At 37.4% G+C, this 17,672-nt stretch overlaps 1 long non-coding RNA gene across 4 annotated transcripts in view; it reads left to right on the top strand.

The window, feature by feature from the left end:
- Positions 1 to 17,672, top strand: part of LOC120753566 (uncharacterized) — a 48,300-nt gene that overhangs the window by 16,658 nt on the left and 13,970 nt on the right. For 3 of the 4 annotated variants that reach the window (XR_005701151.2, XR_009207860.1, XR_005701153.2), the window contains exon 2: positions 5,285 to 5,388. The exons of the other annotated variant lie outside the window; for it this stretch is intronic. This is a non-coding gene — a long non-coding RNA (uncharacterized LOC120753566). The remainder of the gene's footprint in view (positions 1 to 5,284; positions 5,389 to 17,672) is intronic. 4 annotated transcript variants of the gene reach the window in all.

Here is a 17,672-nt window from a genome sequence, read left to right on the forward strand (position 1 = left end):
TTATTTTTAGGTAAATGTGGTGCTGGGAAAAGATGTAGAACAAGAATGTAGAATGCAGTATTATTATTCTTGTCATCTCCACAAATGAATATGAGGTTTTCAAATTGTATAAGGTGCCATGCTGGAGGGATTTTAATTCCTGATATCTATTTACTTGAGTTTCTGCATTGCACAGCTTAGATGTCTTTTGTCCTTGGACTCTTCACATATATGTGTATAAATAGCTTCACTCAATGTTTACAGAAATTTTGTATGGCAGCCACATTCATGTGCAGTAAGGGTGGGGTCTCCGCTGTGGATTTAATGCAACTGTTTCTCAGACCTTGAGAATTTTGTCATCCCTACTTGACTCATTTGTCTTCTCTCTTCTCCCTGCAGTTGTTTCTTTATTTAAATTAAATATTATAAGTGCAATGTCATCAGCTCAGCTTAGGGTAAAAAGAAAAGCATATCCTGGTGGACAAAACAAAGGCAGAACTCCATTGCACACTATGAGTGATTGGGAGGGTGTATATGTGGCTTGGAATTACCAATTAATTTATGCATCTGTTTAATATAGTTAAGTATTTTAAAGAGCAGGAGATAATGTACAAATTTAAAAAAAAAAAAAAAAGGGTTTCTTAGCCAATGGTGATCTTGTAAGAAAAGATGGAAGTAAATATGAGAGAACAGGAAAACTAAGTAAAGATTTCTTTTTTTTCCAAGCCTGAAGGAATGATGCTTAATCACAGAATAATTAGGATTAGAATGGACCTCTGGAGCTCATCTAGTCCAACCCCTCTGCCAAGACAGTGTCACCTCAAGCAGGTGACACAGGAACTCTTCCTGTTGAGTTTTAAATACCTCTAGAGAGGGAGACTCCATAACCTCCTGGGCAGCCTGTTCGGTGCTCTGCCACCCTCAAAGTAAGGAAGTTCTTCCTCATGCTGAGGTGGAACTTCTTGTGCTCATTACTCCTTGTCCGGTCTCTGGGCACCACTGAAAAGAGTCTGGCACCACTCTCTTGACACCCACCTTTGAGATATTTAGGTGCCTTGAGTCTCCTCTCAGTCTTGTTCTTTCTGATCAGGCCCAGCTCCTGCAGTCTCTCCTCATAAGAGAGATGTTTCAGGCCTCTTCATCTTCCTTGAATGGCAGGGACTAGAACTGGACACAGCACTCCAGATGTGGCCTTACTAGGGCTGGGTGGAGTGGCAGGATCAATCCTCTCCACCTGCTTGCCGCATTCTTCCCGATGTACCCAGTGATCCCATTGGCCCTCCTGGCCCCAAGGGCACTGCTGCCTCATGGACAGCTTGTTGCCCACCAAGACTCCCAGCTCTTTCCCTGCAGAGCTGCTCTCTAGCAGGTCAGCCCCCAGGACCAACACCAGCCTGTGCTGGCCCTTGGGGTTATTCTTCCCCAGTGTGGGACCCTACGCTGGCCTTTGTTGAACGTCGTTAGGTTTCTCGCCATGCAGCTCTCCAGCCTACCAAGGTCCTGCTGAATGGCAGCGCAGCCTTGATCTCCAGCCCTATCAGCCTCTCCCACGCAGTTTTTATCATCTGCAAATTATTCGGAATTATCCTGTAAGGTATCAAAATACATTGATCTTGTGCCTCTGTAAAAAAAATATTTTGGTATTTTGGATTTTGTCATGGAACAATAATTAAAAGCAAAATTGTGCTGAAAGGAAACAGCCAGAGGGAATTCTTTAAAACAAAGTACACTAAGTAACGTTTGAGCCAGAGCTGCACAACAGTGAGTGCCAAGACTAACTATTGCTGTGTCTGTCAAGTTTGGGAATGTAAATGTCATGCCAAAAATGAAAGAAACCTTCACAAAGAAGTAAGAAATTTCACTGTTGCCAGAACTACACAGGAGTTCTTTTAGATGCTTTGCAAAATCTCATCAGGGTAATTCATGGTGATAATATAGAAAATGTGAGATTTGTAACTCTTCAAACTGTTGGGAAAAAAATGATCATCTGAAGAGAATTCTTTCACTAAAGACAATTTTATGACCAAGCAACAGAACATCAGTAAAGATGTTACCTTGAATATTTGACCTAAAGTGACTTTTTATGGTTGATTTCCCAGATAATTAGGAGTTAATATTGAGCTAGGAAGACAGCAAGGATGTGACTGATATGAGTTTTGCATTTGTCTGTCTCTTGTTGGTTTGGGGATGGTGCTTGCCTCTGCTTCTCTGCTCTTATACTTTTACTTCTGGAACCTGGAAGACTATCTTAGGATTTAGACAGGAGGGCAGGATGGTTGCGCATGGCTGTGTTTGATTTTTCTCCTCTTAAAGAAAGACATGACTTTTGAAATTTAGAGAGTTGGAAAGTTAGAACTTGAAATGACATGCAGGTAGAATTTTTGTTGTGTGGAACATATTTTGCTCCACAGTGGATTCAGTGTAATACATGAAAGAAACCACCATTGCATAATACTATTTTTGAGATTGTTCTTGACTCTTTAGGGGATTGCTCAGCCTCCTCAAATCAAATTGTTGGTCCACAATCAAAACTCTTTTGACCCTAATATAGTATATATGACAAATTTTATAAAGATGACACCGTGTGCCTAATGGTAGTTGGTCTGGGTGTAAATACAACAGTCTAGAATACTGTGCTGTGCCTTTTGGTACCTTATAGCTGGTTAACACTTATATTGTAAATTTGTTTTCCCACACCTGATTCTACTACACTTAGACTACAATTTGGCTTTACATAGAAATCTAGCAGGTGGGAGAAGGTGGAAGGAGTATAAAATACAGTATCACATTGACAATTACTATATCTACTTCCCAGTTAATAATGAGTTTTCATTCTTCAGTGAACAGAGAGCAGGTGAACTCAAAAATTAAAAACTTTTCAACTGTTGAAGAACATGGCTGCATCCACTGAAGGATAAGATCAAAGGAGATGCTTGAACAGTCTCTCTCTGAAGGCTGCTCAGTCACAGCCTGGCTTGTGGAACACAGAGCTTTGAACCCCTGCGCAGTTCTGGCAGCTGGCAGCAGTTTATAAGGCTGTGTTTTAACCCTCCATCTGCCTTCCCAATGCTGTTTTTGGTCTGGTTCCATGGTATCTCAAGGATTAGCTGTGTGCATACTCCACCAGCTTTACATGTCATTTGGCAATATCTAGCTTTAAACTTAATACAGTGGGAGGTCATTCTTCCCATTGCTATGCTTCTTATTTGTTTAGGTTTCATGCAGTCTCTGGATCTGCCACAATCCTTAAATTCTTGCATGGTTGGTTGGCCAGCAAGAGCACGTGTATACTTACTGATAAGTGACACATTTTTGTCATTGTTTCCAGACTGGTGTAGTTTGTCATGCCTGTCGTTTTGTGTTCAGTGGTAATCTCTTTCAGCTGTTGTATGCTAACGTGTCTTAATAAGCTATTGCTTCAGACAAAGTACCTGAATAATTTCATTATGCTTATATAAACAATTATCTTTGTTTCTAACACTTATCTTTCTAAGTAGAGATGTTAAGGCACAGATGAGATGAGAAAGCAGTAAAGCCCTTTTCAGGGCTTTGAGTTGTAGAGTGTGGGTATGTGCCCACCACCTCCCTCAAACCTGTGCCCAGTGAGGATAGTGGTACAAGAGTCACCTAAGGAAGCTCAGAGTTGACATTGCCTTAAAAATTTCCATTGTGTGAGGATGTCTGTGAAATTTTATTTACTTGACTTTGAACTCACTAGAGAAAAAGCAGGAAAAAAGGGAAAATATCTTCTTTGATACCCCTAGCTGCTACAAAGAGATGGAATGGCATCACCAGGAATTTTGACTCTGATATAAGAAATAAAATATATAATTTGACTAGTAATAAATATTCTGTTTCTGTTTCACTTTCCATAAGTCCTATGAATGTACACTGTTAAAACTACACTGAATATTATTAAATAATTTTGAATAGGCTGCTACTTAAAAAAAGCTCTGCTCTGAATCATATGGTACTTAATCAGAATGAGATGTGTCAAGAAGCTCTTAACTCTTGCTGATGTTGCCAATTGTTTTTCTAGAGCATGACTCCTTGCTTTAAACTTGATGACTTCTTGAAATGCCGTTACAGTTTTACTTTGTTCAAATTTATTTTAAGCCTGACAATGTCTCCCTCTAATTTGGATTTCTTCTCCAATAACTTAACACTAAATAAATGCATTTCAGTCCTCTAACTTTTAAGAATAGATAAAGTAATCTTCCTTACCTTGGAATAGCAGTATTTTGTTTAATCCTGAGCATGCACAAGTCATGCTTTGGAAATGCCACTCACCCACCGCTAGAAACAAGAAATTTCATTCTAAGATTTCTGAAACCATTAGCCGCTAGTCCCATGCAACTATATATATATATATATATATATATATATATATATATATATATATATATATATGGTGCATAATTAACCAAAACATGATGCGTTACTCAAAATTTGTATGCATCTCAATTTGAGTGCAGGCAGGGTTTCCCTGCATTTTGCAGATCCTGTGATGGATTTCCCGCTGACGCCCGGCTGTCGCACAGCGATGGCCCGTGTCACCGAGCCCCGCAGGGAGGCTGGAGGGCAGGGATCACACCGTGCTGTTCGCTCCGGTGGCCACCGGGTGTCATTCTAGGCGCAGGCTTTGGCCAGCCCCGGAGCACTACTGTGGCAGCAGCGCTGGGGGCTTCACATTGTAGGTTGTTTTGCACCAAATCACTCTCTAAATGATTATTTACCTTCCATATCTATTAAAAAAAATATATTCTAAAGAATAAACAGTGTTGTTAGCTTCCATCTCTGCATTCAGAATGAGAAACGCTGGGATGTAACAAAAAATACTGAGGGAATCAAAGGCATTTGTGTTAAGATGTTCTGTAAATGCTACACATGCAGCTAGGGAAAATTCTGCATCTACCCATGAAATTTGCATAGCTTTAATACGGCATTTATGAAGATGTTACTATGTATTTTCAATGACTATTTTGTGGGCAGCTCTTTTGAATCTGTACATAACTGACATTTTACAATTAAAGTGCAGGAAGAATGAGGAGGCAGAATGACTTTTAGACAAAAAAGTATTCTCTTTACAGGCTTGTTTTGGTTTTTTGTTTCTTTTTTGTTCTTTTTTTGTTTGTTTGTTTGTCTGTCTCTTTCTCGAGTAATTTCTAATAGACAGGGAAATCCTAGAAAAGGTCCATTGCGCCATGTAAGGTGACTATATGGGCTTAGGTGGGTGCTACACTGAGGAAAGCATGCTCAAATCAGTGTTTAACATATTTTTGGGCTTGATTTGAATAATTTTTAGGAGTGATTCATCTGGAAGAATTAACAAAAGGGTGCGCTGGATACCTTCACGAATAGAAATGGTAGCATGAACAGAACATGTGAAGAAAAGTTTAATGAAGTGGGGTAAGGTCCATAGTACATAAGGCAATAAGGACAGATTTTGGTAGGGCAGAGAGTTATGGTGTTTTAAAAGTGAAAATGTTAACTTAAAGCAGAGGTATGCTGGAAGAAAGTTGGGTTGCAAACAGGAGAAGGGGTTAGGATATTAGAGAACACTTTCAATGTACTGTAATGAGGGGGGGAAAAGGGATTGTTTTGTCCTGTATGTCCCTGTTTCTCTTCAGCTTAGCATATTTGGTTCTTTAAGGGATAAAATAAAATCAAGTTCAAAGCACTGGTGTAAACCCTAATAAATAAATCTGGAGACCCATGTAGAATGCTGCTAAATTTCTGAGAAGATTTTCAGGAAAACTGGGAATGGACTCATAGTGAGGGTTTTCAAGTAACATGTACCCTAATCTAAGGTAGTATTGGAATTATTGCTCCATGTTGCATATGATTCTTAAAAGAAAACACCAAACCCTCCCTGCCCCCCTTATGAAATGTTAATTCCTATTTATTCTGATTGGTATTTATCCCTCAACAAAGATACCTGGTATTTAAATTTTAAATATATTTGTATATAATTATATAAAAAGTCACATATTTAAATGGTTTTCTTCCTAGTTAACACTCAGAGACCTGTCAACTCCACCTTGACCCTACAGAATTAAAACCATTGCCCTTTGTCCTGTCACTATCTGCCCATATAAAATTGCTTCTCCTGTTCATAAAGCCCTTTTAGGTACTGGAAGGCTGCAATGTGGCAATGGTTTCAAACTTAAAGAGAACAGGTTTAGATGAATTATTAGGAAGAAAATCTTTTCTGTGAAGGTTGTGAGACACTGGAACAGGTTGCCCAGGGAAATTGTGCCAGTCCCATCCTTGGAAATGTTTCAGGGCAGGCTGGGGCCCTGTAAATGGCACCCCTGGTCTGGAACTAGGTGATCTTTAAAGGTCTTGTCCAACCTGAGCCATACTATGATTCTATGAATGCCCAGAGGTTGTCAGGGAGCAGATATTTTTGGTCATGATAAGTTGAGAGCAAGTTTTATGATTAGTTTATATGATGCAGAGTGTTTTGGGGTGTTAGTCGGAGAAGGAGAGACACATTTGTCTTCCCTGTGGAGGCTGATGTTCCTCCTGCCATCTTTGACCTGAAATAGTTCTCATACTTAAAATTCCCACATGCAGCTGGGTTGATGTAAAGATTTTTTTTCTGAAGCATTTGGACAACTTGTGATTGTCCAACAACTTGTGAGTTAAGTGAAATACGAAGTTTGGGGTTTGGTTGGATCAGACAAAGGTGCATCACATTTTTTGTCATTTCACTATGGTTGCCTTTCTAGTAGTGTCAGATCTTGAAATCTTGCCTCTTTTTGAACCAATAGCTGTTTTAAAGACTGTCACATCTACAGCCAGTGAGTTTTCCTCTGAAGGTACTTCCACAAAGAATATAGAGTAAGGCTCTCAAAGAACTTTGTTTCATTTGAGCTGTTCTTACATTAGAAAATTAGTAGGTTTTAAAACCTACATTTCAAAAAAGGTTTGTGACCGTATTCTTTGTGCTTTGCACCATTTTTGTCTGCATTACGCTATCTGAGCATAAGCTTATACAGGGTTAATCAAAATGACTACTCTATCATGTGGTGCTTTCTTTTCTCTTCCCTCTTGCCTTCCAAATTTCTTTTCAGGAAGAAAATGGGTATATTATATTCTGTATGTATGTTTGGATGGTTTTACATACACGTTACTGTGCAGGTGTTAGAGATGGCAAAGCCAAAGTGGCATGTGAGTTTAATTCAGAAGAGACGTTCCTTGCAAAAGTTACTGATGTGAGGGAATGCTGATTTTAATTCAGGCCAGAATCTGCTTTCTGGGGATTTTAGACATATTATGTGTCAGGCTTTTGATGGTTTGAAGGAAAAATCAGGAGACTCAAAGCCAGCTGGATGGCAGCTGAAACAACTGTCCTCTCTCAGCAGCTGAAAATCTCAAAACCGATAAACATCCCAGTGGGCTGGAGTGTAATGTCAGTGGCACCTGAGGGACAAGAGGGTGAATCGGCCAGGTGTGGCTGAGCAGTTTAAAACTCAATGGCACAGCACTGTGCTACCAGATGCTTCAAAAGCTTTCCTGTGCAAGAGAGCCTATTCCTCTGCTTCAACTAGCTCATTTTAATTAAGGTATTGAAGTCATTTAGGTATTTTTTGGCCAAAGTAATATGATCAGTAATTGTGAATAATCTTAGCGCTGCTATTTTCCAACTTTTAGCGCTCTATTAAAAATCACTTTGTGTCATTTCTAATCACTGCTTAAAAGGTTGTCACTTTCATTGCCAATAAAGTTGCTTACTGGAGTAATGCCATCAAGAAAATACAAGCCACGTCTATTCAATGGCTACAGATAAGAGACTGGAGGTGGATTTCAGATTTTAAAATGCATGTTGGTGTTTCTGTTCCTTCCAGGGTTTTAAACATTTTTTAGTGTGTTCTGCTGGACACATGCCAGCTGTTTAGGAGTGAAAGCATTTGTCAGCTTCGTTTTGCCGGGGGTATTGCTGTATGTTATAATAACACACATTTCACCCAGAACTGTTGGTGCATCTCTCAACCACCCTTCCTTTGCAACAGAGTATTTATTGACTTATACCTGCCTGAGGGAGCTTCTTCCCAGAAGCTGTCATGGGCAGTGCAATTCCCACCAGGACTTTTTGCAGGCTGATCCTTGACAGGAAAATCTTCCTAGTCCCTGGATGCTATTAAGAACTTCAGTTTTCTTCTGATTCATCTCTCATCTTCCTCCTCCTCACCGCCCTACCTCTAGACATGCTCAGCAATAAAACAGAAAGGTCTATGTATCAAATGTTTACAAACAGGATTTTAGGTTACAGATTGAATATAAAGATATTTGTGAACATTTTTAAACTAGGATTTTGTTTTATATCTCAGATTCATAGATGCCTAGCTCGCTTAATCTTTCTGCCCCAGCATCAGTGCTAGGAATTCGGTCTGCTGTGACACCTTTTTTCCCAATGGTTGCAGTTGCTCCTGAATTTTCTTCCAGTGCCTCTTTCTGGCTTAGTGGTAAATTTTAGAAAATAAATGAATTGCCATGAAAGAAAAAGACAGCTAGAAAGAGAAAAGCTGGATGCTTTGCAGTGAATTCAACTACCTCAACTGATATGCAGTTTACTGGGCCTTAAGTGAAACACTTTTGACCGGATGGTTACTAAAGAGCTACACGTGCTTTAGCAATTCAAGGGATTGCACAGCAGCTGCTCACTTTGACTTAGTACTTTGATTTATATTAAATGTCACCAGACAGATAACACATATTCTATGAAGTCTGTTGTTTTTAAACAAATACCAAATTTGTCTTGTGAGTACGTAAGGTCTTATTGACACAGAAAAATGATGCAGCCACATATTGTTGTCTTATATAAATCTATGAGATCTAGGCTTGTTTTCAAATGTGTTCCCAGTGTATCTTCTTAATCAGGTATTGGAGAAAAAGGGTTTGTTTTTATTTTTATATCTTTTATAACAAGGTATGTTAAACAGTATGCTAAACAAATCTAATTATACTATTGTGTTCTTAACAAGACAGAAAAATGTTACGTTGCACACAAGTGGTAATTACTGGAAGACTTAAAAGATATGTTTGAAGAAAGATCCACTGGTAACAGCTTAAAATATTGTAGCTTCTGCAGAGTTTTCTTCTAATGTTAGGTTGGGTATATATTCATACACAATACATCTAGTCACCAAGTCTGACTTAACTAGTAGTTGTCTTTCTTATGATGTCGAACAAAGAAATTGGAAAAAATACCATGATTTTTTTGAAGTTTACTTTCAGTCTTCATTTTGTTTGTTTAGTTGGTTTTTTTTCTTCTTCTTCTTTTTGAAGGAATAATATTGTTGAAAATCTATGAACTACAGGGTTTGAATGTGTTATCTTGGGCTAGGTGCTGCTGAAGCTGAATTTCACCATCCCTCTATCCACCTTTTTCAGGGTAGAACATCTTTAGAAGATTGGGGCAGGGGGAAATCTTACTTTTACTGGAAGAGAGTATTCTCCACAAATGTTTGCCTATATAGAGGCACAGAGAGAAACATCTGCTGCTTCCACAGTGATATAATCCTTTTCTTGAATTGTTACAGACCACAAGGACCACAGAATAAGGGAGGGAGTTTAGGCAGGCCCTATTAAGATTCATTGCCATGTTTAGGCACTGTATTTTTTAACTCAGGAACATTGGATTTTTTACCTTCTAGCTGAAAAAAACCCATTTCCTTGTTTCTTTCTTGTGATATGATTCTAAAGTGAGACCCTGCATCTGTGCATGCGTGGCCTGATCTCTTCTTAAAAGACAGAAGTTTGTGGGGTTTCCTCAACAGGAGAAAACTCTATTTGTAGTTGTTAATTGTTGCATGGGATTGGATGTTCCTTGTAATCCAGTGCAGTGCTTTGAGTATTGATCATCTTTAACTCTGCCCAAATATATTTGAAAATGAAAGTGTATATTCACATGTGACTTGAAGCATGAAAATGCTTGAATCCAATGATGACCACCTGTCTCTCTTGGAAGAATAATAAACACCAGAAAATTATCTCTGTCCTTCTGCCTTTTTTTCAGTGTCAGGCACAAATGAGAAACTGATAACTCTTATACTAACAACTGGTGCTTGAGAGAAGCTAAAACAGAATTATTTCTCCTTCCTCTAGGTCATAAGACAATACTCAGGTCATGTAACTGTAGACTAAAGCATGGAGGTTTGTGCTTGTTGGGAAAAAAATGTTTGGTGAAAGCCTTTCTCTCCCTTCAGGTATAAATTAACTAAAAGTTAGCTAATAAACCTGTGCAATGAAGTGCCATTCAGATAGTATATAAAATAACTGCATTTAGTAATAATTAATACTGTGTAAATATTCACAACAATTAACTAAGATATGAAAATCCCTTTCGTTTAAATATTACTTTGTATGGTCCCAGTTTGCTTCAGCTCTCTCCAAGGCTTTCACTTCCATCTCCAGCAAACAGCCAGAATCAATATGCACTCTAATGTCATTGGATCTGCATTTCCAACACAGAAATTTACTGCTCGTCTGATACAATTATAGCAATAATAAGAGATCAGTGTGCTTCATGGTTGTGCAATTTATGCCTTTCATGGTTGATTTTGCCCTAATCCCACTAAGTGCTGTGCAATATTTGTAGAGAGTTAGTGAGTGACTGGGAGGCAGCAAGTTCAGTTACATGTAGCTCCATTTTGGAATTGATTCAGTTCTCTGGAGATATTAAGTGGAGCTTTATTGAGGGTAGTATAGATCTCCTTAGAGGTTTAATTGTCTAACAACATAGAAATTCTGAGTGGCACTCATGTTTTCTTTTTGAAGATTACAGATTCCTAATCATTTTGTAGCACCATCTTTTTCTGTTTCTATTGAAACAATTACCCTAGTTCATCATACAAGCATAGAATTTCATATTAGTTTCATTGACTGGCTTTTCTCAAATATATCTAAAAAATCCTACAAATTCTCTCAGCTTTGACAGTTTTTGCAACAGCTATGGCATATCCACAAGGTCAGCTATAATACTTTGGAAATGAGTCACGGAACATTTCTTTAAATTGTGTTGTAGAAGTCTACAAAGAAATATAATGCCTTCTTATCAAATGTTTGAAGACGATTTTAGAGGCTGTAGTTACAAATCATCACAATTTGCGTGTCTGAGATGTGGAGGACTTAAATCTGATTCTAGAACCAGATTTTTTCTCCACACTGTTTTTGCAGACCACTGATTTTTAAACTTTAGGTACAAAGCAGTAAGGTAATGTATATCAGAGTGGGCGTGAGAAGGAGAACTTGATCAAAATCTTACGTAGAAAGGCAGCTGCAGTTTATGGCATTGGAAATAGCAAACCAAATCCACAATTAAATAGGCTTGATCAAGGTTTGTTTCTTGAAATTGTTTGGTTTTCTTTTAATTAAACTCACCACGAGATTATTAGGAAAGAACTGGGCCTGTAGGTTTGGATATCCACTGCCATTTTGGTAAGTTCTATGACACTTGAGTTGGAACAATACCCATCTGATTTGTTTACATTTTGTTTGGGGTTTTTTATGTTTGTTTATTGTCCTTACTGCAATCACTTATGACTGAGAAAAAAAAAAGTGTTCTTCAACATCACTGATTGTTTTATTAAAACAACAATTAGCTAGGTATTGCTTTTTTCCATGTATTTTGCATCTGTGTATAGCATGTTTTCTGGTATAGATCATAGGGCTGCTAAAATTCGAAGTCTTTGTTGAGGAAATCCCCAAATCGATGTTTTGGAACAACAAGGATCAAGGAGTGGGTCGACATAAAGATTCTGATTGGGGGAGAGGGTAGATGCAGTGAGGGAACAGAATTATTACCCTTTCTCTCTAGAAAGCTATTAAATTTTCAAACAGCTTGATGCATGCTTTGGATTCCTATGTCTGTTTTTTAGTAACGTAGAATAGAAACCCACACAGTTGTCTTTTACAATTACTTTTTGCATCATATCAATGTGGCCCAAACTTATTTTGGTTTTTTTGCCAGGAACTAAATAGATAATTCTGCAGGTTAAACTTCTGTGGGTATACTGGAATAAAAGCTGCCTTGGTTTAGTTAATTGAACCATGCATTCTTACTAGTCAGTGGGGACTTGATCCTTTTCTACAAGTCACGTAATTTGTATGACTGGTTGACGAAACTTACAATACGAAAATTTTGGTTATAGTGAATCTGGAGTTCTGTGACTTATGACTTTCAAATTAAAATACAGCTTTCTACAGTAATCCTAATTTCAAGGCACTAAACCAGATGTGGAACACTGAATTTGTCTATAGTTATTGCAAACATTTAATTGATGGGATGGGCAGCTCGTTCCCGCAGACCGCAGTACCAGCTGGCACCTGCAGAGAAGAGTGTTGACACTTGTGTAGGGACAGGTAATAACACTGATTACACTTTGTACTCTTACACAAATACCATTCTATGCATAAAAAATTTAAAAAGCTACAACTCTCCCCAGGTCAAGTACCATTCTCTGTTAGTTCAGCTGTGGCCTTTTACAAGCTTTCTTTAGTGCTTTCATTGGTTGTGTTCTTAAAAGGCAAACACTGCTCCCTTTGGAGACAGCTTCATAATCAATAGACTTCATTACAGGCAATGTTTTCCCTCACTTTGTTCATTTTATTAACCCTAGATGACTCTTGCAATCTCTCAGGAATCTAATCCCTAACTCTCTTTGGATCACTTCCATTCCTCAGCCCCCACCCTTATCCCACATAGTTTGGAGATACCACACAATGCCTCCTAGCAAAAACTTTCAGGAATTAAGTTCTCTTTGCACTGTTGAACAAAGACTGCACTTAATTATTCATCTGATATACTTGCCAAACTACTGCTTTTATTTTTCCTTAATGACTTTGTTTCCTATTATCTTTTACTACCTGGTCCCATTAGGAACTTTTTTTTTTTTTTTTTTTCCTCCCCCAAATATTTGGGAGAACAGAATCCTTCACAGGATTAGGTTTGGAGGATGCAATAAACATACAGATGTGTATTCCAATTGCCTTCCTAACCAGCACTTAAATTCTCTTGTGATGAGAGATGGGAAAGCTGAAGTGATGCAATGTATTGGAACACTAATCACCCTTTCTCATTTATATTCCTTATTTGCATAATTTGATGGAATGGGTCCTTTTACACGGACAAGATTAACTGGAAGTGATTATTGGTATGAAGTGAGAGACTTTGATTTTTTTCTTTAGTAGTGTAGGAGATCGGGCAAGTATGTGAGGATTATCTCAATCCAATATGCCTCAGCTCATGAAAGATCTTTAAAAGGTGAATCCTCAGGTAGCTGACACAAAAGTGCTGTGAGTTAGGTGAACATTAAGCAATTTAATTTTCAATTAGAATATATTCATGACTTACATGGGCCAAAATATTTGCAAGAACATGTTGAAACTCCTGTTCTTTTTCTGACTTGCCTTAAAAGTATTTCTCAGTATAATCTTATTCATGAATTCTTTTCTTTAATAGTATTTTTATTCCAGAAGCCGTATATCTTTTCAGATGCTGGGAAATGTGGTGTTTTCTTTGGTAGAAAACAGCTAAATTCGGAAACTGAAAACCTTGAATGTTCACCAAGTTGGAGCAAATTATTTGCCTCTCTTTATTTTGTAAGTAGAATGTAAACATTGAACCTTTTGAGAGATAAGAGTATGAGAAAATTAAAAAGAATATTTCTTTTATGTTACTTGTTTCTAATCAGGTCAGAAAAAGGCATAAGCTATTCATGGCCTGGCAGAATAGAAAAAAAACCCAGTAAATGAACTTAAAAATTATTATTGATGTCTGAAATATGGCATAGTCACCACAGACCTATCATGATGTTTCTTCAGAAGAGGGCAAGAAGCTGCCTTATTCAGCACTGCCAGACAGGGCCACACCATATACATTCTGCTGCTTAAAATCAGATTCTACAGTTTCTGACATAAAAGCTGTAGTAACTTTTCATTCTTGCAACTCTTTATATTGTTTCAAAAGCAAAATTTAATACTGCATAGGAAATAAAATAAACTCTTCCTGCTCACTCTGTATTCTGAAGTACTCATATCCCAGGACCTGAAGGGATGATCAGCACAGGATTCTGCCTGTACTGTTCATGCCCTGAGGTTATGAATATTTATTAAGAACCAAGCCTATTTCATAATTTACTGCTTTCTCAATGAACAGATTAAAGTCTAGGAACATAACTATAGTTAATGTGATAAGGAGAATTATGACTACCAAGTTTCTACTCTATTCCCAATTAACTCCCAATATTTCCTGCTAATTTCATTTTCCCTCTTGTTTAAAAATATGGATAAGCCTTATCTTGCTCAGCTATTTTCTGATTTTTTTTTTTTTCAATGGGCAGGAAAATGAAAATATTAAGATATGTCTTTATTGTGGGATTTAACGCTTAGATCATTATTCCAAAAGTCACTTGTGACTTCTCTTTCAAAGACCAATCTGACCCTCAGTGATTGCATTCAAAAGGTCACTCAAGATCCTAGAGTAAGTAAGCTGTGTGCATTGATCCAGTTCATAAACTTGTACAAAGTATGATTCAGTGTGCATGCTCCCATGAAATACATGATTAATTATGTGGAAAGATTTCACCCTGAAATTTGAACACCGCTGTGTGATGCCGGAAAGAACATTTTATCTCTCTATGGGCTAATCATTTATTTAGAACTTAGAGAAACATCTGTTTGAGGACAGCAGATGACCATGGCTCATCCAGCCATGGGACGTTAGCATTTCTAAAGAGGTGGAATCAGTTTACACTCCAAAAAAAGAATATAAACCTTCAAGCTCTTCTGTGAATTAAGAACTGGTGGCAGTTTTAGGTAAGTATCCCTCTTTCTTAATGCAGTCTTGGGAAGAACTTGAGCTTTCTGAATGGAGGGGGGGGGGGAAAAAAAAAAGAAATGGGGAGGTTGAGAGGGAGAAGTGTTTGTGCACAAACTGTGCTTCTGCTTGCTGATAGCAAAACAGAAGAAAAAGATCTTGAGATGCATGGGATTGAGTTATATGACTGAAAAACATGAGAGCTTTACAGTTCAGTACACAAAGTGAGAGACTATGGGATATGATCCAAAAAATTTAGCTCGATTTATTTATTTATTTATTTGTTTGTTTGTTTATTTAAATACCCTTGGTTTACCTGCCTTTGTAACACCTTGTATATGTTTAGGATTGTTAATGAATAGTTTATTCTTTTCCCAATCCCTTTAAGTAAAGTTTCTTTAGAGTAAGAGTAGCACACACAATTCTATTTTACTCAAGGAGATGATAAAAAACCAACCAACCAACACCAAAGAAAACAAAAGGGAAATAATGGATTGTTGGATAACTTTTATAGAAATCTAAGAAAATTCTTGTTGTTGTGTTGAAGCTGGAAATACAGGTATGGGCATTCATAAACAAATCTCTGTCTGAGACCTTTCTGGTGACCAGAAATATATTTGGCATAAAAAATATAAATGGGAAGAATATTTTATAATTTTATTTTAAAAATATTTAAATAATATTTTATAATATTCTTTTCACATCTGAATTGCAAGAACAAAGAAGGATTTTGAAGGGTTTTTTTTGATTTGTTTTCAACTCTCATCTTTAGCCAGACTATTATTTTTCTAGACTTTTGCCTTACAGACAAGCCTCAGTTCCAAAAGGGACAATTATAATTTATTTCCTCTTGGCTCAAACATTGGACTGTCACACAAGCCTTCTAGAGACTGCAGCTGATCACTTATCTAAGGTTTGTATCACTTCTAAGACTGCATTTATTCTAGTCCATACAGGATAGACACTCATCTGCAAGCTACTTCTTTAACAAGCACCTCCTCTAGGTCATTTTTACAACTGCAGTATCAACTCTGTCCTTATAGGCTACCATTACAATTGAATACTCCATCGTTCAACGTGAGATGATAAATATGCTAGTTGTAGTGTTACAGCACTGATTGCTCTGCTTAATGGTAGCTTGTTCTACTCCACCTGATAGAGGAAGAGGAAAAAACTTTAAACAGGCATGTTTTCAATCAGGTCGTATCAGATTAAATAATCCTGTTTCGAAGTTGAATAGTCATCATCTCTGGTGATACTAGAAATGCAAACAAGTGCTCTGGCAAAGCTGATGAATGAGTCATGACTAGAAAGGTTTATTAGTTTGACAGGGGGTTTTTGTAAGTATCAAGTATTTGTAGTGCTAGGACATTATTTTGATATTTCTATGCAGTCTGAGTCCCTGGTAAACATTCAGACTGAGTTTTCAAAATAGGTATTAAAGAATAAAGTGAGCTACAGGTAGGTATCTCACAGACCTACATCTCATGTCTCTGCTGTTTCCACAGAACTCTCACTGCCTACACTAGTCCTTGCTGCATCATGTGGCCTGTGAACATCATATATTTTCTGGGGGAAATAGCTGAAAATAGTTCTATATTTGCAAGCTTAGAATGTACCATCCATCCTCTGCCTTTGCTATATGTGTGCCTTATATTCCAATTTTCCCTTGACTGCCAGAGTAATTTCTGTTTCCTCTATGAGCAAAGCATTAATTTCTCCATTTAGATGAATTACAAGAACATTCCCACAGTAATGAAGGAAGGATATGAGTCTGTGCATCCACTAGGATTTGGGACCCCGGGATTTATATCACTATAAGAGGGAAGAAGGTATGTTTCTGTGAGAGGGCAGAGCAGCAGGAGCTGCTATAATAGTTAAAAAGAAGTACTCATAACAGTGCTAGGTATAAGTCAAGGTAATAAAAAGCTGAGCCCTGGCTCTGGATGCAGAGAACCTGCACCTGACACAGGAATTTCTGCCAGTAGTGCAATTTGTTTCTACTCTCTAGTCAGGAAGCTCAAGCAGCTGCATAATGATTACCTTAAATGCACACACTCTAAGGTGGGGACTACTGTTGGTTCTTTCTTTCAGGTGCATCCAAGTAGGAAAAGTCACTATTTGGGCTTCTCTTTAGCCAAATTGTAGATCTGCCACAATTTACTGTACATTTTTCTGGTTTTAAGGTAAATGATGAACCCAAGAGCAGTGTACATACTTTGGAAAGTAATTGCACAATAAGGTTAGTACTCCCTAGTGACTATTTTGTGGGCCTATGCAGTACATTATCTGTGATTTTTTAAAATTTTTTTTCTGATTCATGGTGGCTTTTTTAGCTTTGTTTAGTTTTACACTCAAGAAATTATCCAGGCTAGTGGTTATTGCAGCTGCCAAATCCACTCTGCCCTGAAAGAGAAGAATGCAGAACTCTTGAACTTTATAGATCCAGCTGTATCAAAGGAGCTCTCACTGTATTCATTTGTGTAGTATATGATTTTATATATCTATCTTTTTATTTATCTTTATTTATTAAAAGAAAGTAAAATTTCTCTTCTTCTTTCTTCTTACCATTACTAATTTTATCTGGTTTTATCAACGTTTAGGAAAATATGAACCTGGAAAGTATTATCTACTGCTTAGTTTTGAAAAGATTCCTCCTCAGGAAAATACCTTAGAATTTTTTCTCAGTCTCTAAAACCTACAGAAAATCATAAATTTTCCTTGGCAATCTTTTATTTGAGCTAAAGGAAAGTCAAATAAAGATAATTTAAATGGAAACAAAATGGAGAGAAAATGGTGGTATTATGGGGTTTAATGGAGAAAGCAGACTAAAAGATTTGCTTTGGTTTAGCTAAAATAGATTTCCTGA

The sequence above is a fragment of the Hirundo rustica genome, chromosome 5 (assembly GCF_015227805.2).
Source record: "Hirundo rustica isolate bHirRus1 chromosome 5, bHirRus1.pri.v3, whole genome shotgun sequence".
NCBI classification, from domain to species: domain Eukaryota; kingdom Metazoa; phylum Chordata; class Aves; order Passeriformes; family Hirundinidae; genus Hirundo; species Hirundo rustica.